We start from the raw sequence: 6,476 nt of genomic DNA on the forward strand, positions 1-6,476 counted from the left end.
AGGGAAAATATAAGCTTCACAGTTGGTTAGATTTTTTTTTTGGTTAGCTTTGTGGTGCTGGGCAATATATTTAATATCTTTGTTTGCTCATATAAAATGGTAAAAACAATTATCAGGATCAAAGGAGATGGTGCCATTGCTTATTAGTACAAGATACATAATAAGATACAGATAAATATAACCTTTTCTGCTTTATACTGAATAAATTGTGGTGGTCACAAATAGCTATCAAAGCTGTGAGGGGGAAAAAAACTGGGAGAAAATGAGGGAGGGGATGACACTGTTCAAAAAGAAGCATGCTCATCGCCTGCCTTATGTAAGTGTAACTTCTCACTACATCACCTTACAATAAAAAAAATGTGTGTTTATTTCTCCATCATGTCTCCCATGAGCTCTATGACATACGGCTTTCCTGGAATGGGTTCTGCTCTTCTCATGTTTGCATTTTACTGGGTCATTTAGAGGCATTTCATGGCACTGTATATGCTTGTGCTGGGGGTGATAGGGGTGGCAAGAGGACAAGTGGGGTGGGTGGTGGAATTAGAGTCCATCCTTTCAAAGTGTTCAAACTTGCTTCTTGGCTATGGTATACATTCCACCTACTCATATCCACAGTCATATGCCCTGACTCCAACTCAGCTTGTGGGGAAATATGCGATGCCTAAAGGGAAGTTCAGTATGGTAGGGCACTATAAGTAAATAATACAGTCTACCTCAGCAATATCAATGGAGGAAGCTCCTGGTAACCCCAGGGTTAATTACTGTGTACATGAAATCCTTGAGCCATTTTGCTTTGTCTATGGCCATCTGTCTGATTCCAGCCTTTTATTTATTTAGTTTTATTTTTTTCTGTCATCGGGCTTGAACTTTGGGCTTTGGTATTGTCTCCAAGCGCTTCAGCTCAAAGCTACCACCTGACCCTTGAGCCATAGTGCCACTTCTGGTTTTCTAGTAGTTAATTGGAGATGAGTCTCATGGACTTTAGTGACTGGGTTGGCTTTGAACTATGGTCCTCAGATCTCAGCCTCCTGAGTAGCTAGGATTACAGGTGTGAGCCTCCATGCCTGGCCAGCTTTTTATTTTTTTAAGATTTAAAACACAGATGATGGGGCTGGGAGTTTGGTCTAGTGGTGGAGTGCTTGCCTAGCATGCACAAAGACCTGGATTCAATTCCTTGGTACCACTTACATGGAAAAAGCCGGAAGTGGTGCTATGCCTCAAGTGGTAGAATGCTAGCCTTGAGAAAGCCCAAGGACAGTGCTTAGGCCCTGAGTTCAAGCCCCAGGACCCCCCCCCAAAAAAAAAAAAACCCACACAGATGATGGATAATTGATTAATGTCTGAAGAAGATTTCTTCTTTTCCTTCCTCCCTCTTATTTTCAATCACTGGTGATTCAGTCTTCTTTACTCTCCTCTATTTTTTTCTATAGATAATTTCAATATGACTATGGCTTCAGTTAGCTAGTCTCTAATCATTCATATTTCCTCATGATCAGCTCATCTGCCTCCGAGCCCAAGACCACATAGGCCAGTCACCTACCCAACCCTGCTATGTTATCCAGTTAAATATCAATATAATAAAACCAAGTCCCCTCTAGAACATGCCATCCAGCCAGTCACGCCCATTGGACACCTAGATTTCATCCTTAAACCTCCATTCTGCAGCAGCCTCTCATTCTACTTAGCTACAGATTCTCTTCCCTGAATATGCTCAGGGTCTCTAGGAACCATCACTTCTTTATGTAGCCACAGTCCTCCCCTACCTCTCTTTCTTTCTTTTTTTTTTTTTTTTGGCTTGTCTTGGGGCTTGAACTCAGGGCATAGGGTACCATTCCTGAGCCTCTTTGTGCTCAAGGCTAGCACTGTACCACTTGAGCCACAGTACCATTTCTAGCTTTTTGAGTAATTTATTGATAAGAGTCTCATGGGGACTTTTCTGCTTGTGCTGGCTTTGAACTGTGATCCTCAGATCTCAGCTTCCTGAGTGGCTAGTACTATAGATGAGAGCCACCATTGCCTGGAACAATCCTTTTTTACTTAGACTTTGCAACTTTCCCCTCTATTCTTTCTCTTTTGTTTTCTTTACTATAGCCACAGCCAGAGTAATTTTTTTTTAAATTTCAAATTTGGTTATATTCTACCTTGTCTTACTATTCTTCAATTACTTTCTATCCCTTCCCTTCCCTCCCCTCCCCTCCCCTTTCCTTTCCCTTCCCCTTCTTCTCCTTCCCCAACAAAGAGCATAATCGTTTCTATGGCCCATGGGACCATGTAAAATCTGTTTTGTTTTTTTTGCTAGTCCTGGGGCTTGAACTCAGGGCCTGAGCACTGTCCTTGGGCTTTCTCAAGGCTAGCACTCTACCACTTGAGCCACAGCACCACTTCTGGCTTTTTCTATGTATGTGGTACCGAGGAACTGAACCCAGGTCTTCATGTATGCTAGGCAGGCATCTACCACTAGGCCAAACTCCTGGCCCCAAATCTGGTCTTTTAAAAAGTTATTCTTTTTCTTTTGTCCATCATGGGGCTTGAACTCTGGGCCTGGGCATTGTCCCTGAGCTCTCCAGCTGAAAGCTAGCGCTCTATCATTTGAGCCACAGCACCACTTTCTGGTTTTCTGGTGGTTAATTGGAGGTAAGAATTTCATCGTTGGTGCCCCAGATGGCTTTGAACCTCAGTCTTCAGATCTCAGCCACCTGAGTAGTTAGGATTACAGGTGTGAGCCACCAGGGCCTGGCATTATTATCTTTAAGTAGTTGTACAAAGAGTTTTCAATTCAGTAGGTTGATTCATAAGCACAATACAACCTAATCTGTGTCACCTTCTCCATTCCCAATTCCATACATACCCTGAAGTTACATGATTTGATGTTCACATATGCACAATGAGTATGACTGTATTTGCCTGTTCTTTCTCCACTCATCTGCATTCTCCTCTCCTCCCCTCCCCTCCCCTCCTCTTCCCCACTACTGGCATGTTTCAGTTTCCCAGTATTCATGTGTTAAACTGTTGGCTAGTTGTTCAGAGGAATTACACCATTGGAATCCTTCCCTGAATAGGACACGATTTAGTCAATTTGTATACATCTGCACATGACCCTGTCTATGCTTTCATGCGTGTTTATAATTTAGATCTAACTCCCACCTAATGAGAGAAAAGAAACACTGAAAATTGGAGAGAGACAAAGGCTTTTTCTGTCACTTCTTATTTTGCACCGCACTTCTCACTGCCTGACTTACAGTTACAGGCTCTTTCCTTTCAGCCCTTGAATATGTTATCTTCCTGCCCACCTTGGGACACTCACATGCTTCCCTCAGTTTGGAAAGTCCTGACCTTAGCAGCCACCTTGAAACCCAGCTCAGATGTCATCTTCCCAATGGAGTGCTCTCTGCTTTGCCAAGCTGAAGTGAGTTGTTTTCTTGGATCTAATAAAGCATGATGGATATTTATGTGCATAGAATGCATCTTACAATGCTATACATTCTTTATGTGATTCTGCCTAGACGGAAAGGCCTTGGGGTAGGGTTCTGTCTCATTCTCCAAATAATTTCTCTTAGCCCCATTTAAACATTTTTTGAAGTTTTAAAATCATTATCTTTGTCATAAAAATGAATTGGCATTTAGCAGAGTAGCTTATGAATATAATATATCTTGATCAGTGTCACCCCTTTCAACATTTTCACCCATCCCTTCTCTGCCCATTCCTCCTTCCCTCACTCTTCCTAATTTTGTAGGGTACATTGGGTTCTTGTTTGCATTTCCCCACTCTTCTCATCTTTGTTCATCTACCTCTTTCCCCTTAACCCCACCCCACTCTTTTGGAGTGTGTGCTTCCTGGCGTTTTAACTTGCTGCACTTTACCTTGGATTTTTAAAGAAATTACACTACTTCAGTATCTACTGCATTTCTGTTAATACGGTTATATACATTTGCATACCACTCAACATATTTATTTAAGCTAAATGTAGCTTTCATATATAACGGAAAACAAGAATCCCTTATCTCTCTGGGCCTGACTTACTTCACTTAGGAATTTTTCCCCAAGTTTTTCTTTAAAGATGGCACAATATCATTCTTCCTAGTGGATGAATAAAATTTCATTGTGTAAATACACCACATTTTCTTGATCCATTCATTCATTGAAGTGTATCTAGGTTATTCCATACCTTGGCTACTCTCTAAAAGAATTTTTGTTTGCTTTTTGTTTTTTTCTTTGAGACCATTATGTAGCCTACACTGGTCTTGAACTTGCAATTTTCCTGCTTCTGCTTCCTGAATGTTGGGATTACAGGTGTGCACTAACATGAGCAGATAGCCACTAAAAATAATTGAAACATATACAAATTTATAGAGGTACAATGTGATATTTTAATACATATATACAATGTATAATAATCAGATAGAGGACTTGGCATATCTATCTTTCAAACTCAGTAGTAAAAAAATCTTTGAACTTGCTGCATGTGGTGATACATGCTTACAATTGCAGAAATCAGGAGGCTGATGCAAGAGGCTCACAATGTAAGGACAGCCTGACCTATTTATCAAGTCTACCTCAAAGGAAAAAACATTTATTTTGGTTGTAAGGCTTGAAACTTAAGGTAAAGGTGCTATTAACTTTTTTCCCAAGGTAGGCATTCTACAACTTGAGCCATGCCTCCATTTCTGGCTTTTTGCTGGTTGATTGGAAATAAATGTTTATGGAATCTTCTGCCTAGGCTGACCTCAAATTACAATAATCAGATATCGACTTCCTGAAAAGCTAGGATTATAGATGTGAAATACTGGCACCCAGCTTGAAAATCTTTTGATTGGAAACAAAATGGCTTAAAGACTCAGTTAAGATTTACAGTTCATTTTGATAAGCCCAATTTTATATGGTCATATGCACATTGAGCTATTGTGATGTTACTAAGAATATCCTAGACATATTCTAGTTATTACAAATGATGGAGACCATGCAGCCTTTGTTTCTTTGGTTCTGGCTTACTCTGCTTAATGTAATTTTTTCCAAGTCTTTCCATTTCTTTATTAATGGGGCAATGCCATTCGTTCTGATGATGTGGCTATGTCCATATAAAAGGATGCTTATCAAATTGAGCTTCAAGAAATGGAAGCAACAGGATTTTTTAAAAAATTGTTCTGTTTTCAGTCATTCTTTTTCTTCTTTGGTTTATTCATTGTTGTCACTGTATTTTTTTTAACTTATTATTTCTGTACCCTTTGTCTTGTATATAATTTTATCTGATTGAGGAAGGAAAGAGGAATCACAGAAATGGGAAACAAAGGGTGAACCAATGTAACAGTGATACTCACTAGAGACAATGTTGGAAATGAACTTTACAGCTGAGGGGAGGGGAATTGCATGGGGAAGTTGGAGAAAATGTGGGAGGGGATAACACTCTTTACTAAGAAATGTACTCCTTACCTTACTTATATAATTGTAACGCTTCTGTACATCATCTTTACAGTAAATTTTTTTTAACTTAAACAAAAAATTCTCTACTTGAAGAACTTTTTTGGACTAAGCCTCTTATTCACCAGCATAAAAATCAGGTAATAGAAGGGATATTGCTTGCATCTACAGCAATGAATATTTGCTCAATTGAAGTTATGCAGGTGGTAGAGGTGAAGTAAGATCAGGAATCTGAGTCTTCTAAGGCCCATTTTGAGAGGGTTATGTTCAGCTCAGCATTGTATGGTGGCTCATTTGCTCCCCCAAACCACTTACTTTGGGTCAAGGATTTAATCGAGTCATTTATATATAAGATCTCTCAATTTTAACACTTAATTCCAATGTTAACTTTTTCTGGGTGGGGGAAAGGGGGTCATGAGACTTGAATGAGGCCTGGAGGGCCTGGGCGTTGTCCCTGGGCTCTTCAGCTCAAGACTACTGCCCTATCCTTGAGCCAAGCCCCACTTCCCATTTTCTAGAGGTTACTTGGAGATAAGAGTCTCAGGTCCTTTTGTGCCTGAGCTGGCTTTGAACCTTGCTCCTTAGATCTCAGCCTCCTGAATAGCTAGGATTACAGGCATGAGCCACCGTGTCTGGCACCTTTTTGGAAAATGAATATGACAGATTAGGTTGTGTTCAAGTTTTCTACAGCCCGTGAAGAAATGTAATTACTGCACCAAGGATACTGGATTCTTGCTTGTTTGTTGGACAAAAATGAAGGATTAAGACTAGATCTAAGGAGATTTCCACTAGAAATTGGTAATCCCTGAGAATCTCCTTTAGGAGACTTGTAAGGTTCAGTCTCCGGTAATATAAAGTTGGTACAGGCAGGATTCAGTGAGCCATAATTCAGGGAGTGTTAAGTAGGATCTTCCCTTTACCCTGAATTAGGACAAGTTCAGTGGATGTGAACAACTACCAGTCATAGACAATTTCTAAGGGAGGCAGGTCAGTTTTAATAGCTGTTGTTTAGAAAAGAGCTTTAAGTAACTTAAGGGAGTGACATGTGCACTCATAAATT

At 40.1% G+C, this 6,476-nt stretch overlaps 1 protein-coding gene across 1 annotated transcript in view; it reads left to right on the top strand.

Moving 5' to 3' along the window:
- The window catches only part of Rxrg (retinoid X receptor gamma), a 181,924-nt gene that overhangs the window by 23,830 nt on the left and 151,618 nt on the right, over positions 1–6,476 (top strand). The gene's annotated exons all lie outside the window — the stretch shown is intronic.

This window comes from Megascapheus bottae, chromosome 10 (genome assembly GCF_031878675.1).
Source record: "Megascapheus bottae isolate mThoBot1 chromosome 10, mThoBot2.hap1, whole genome shotgun sequence".
Taxonomy (NCBI): Eukaryota; Metazoa; Chordata; class Mammalia; order Rodentia; family Geomyidae; genus Megascapheus; species Megascapheus bottae.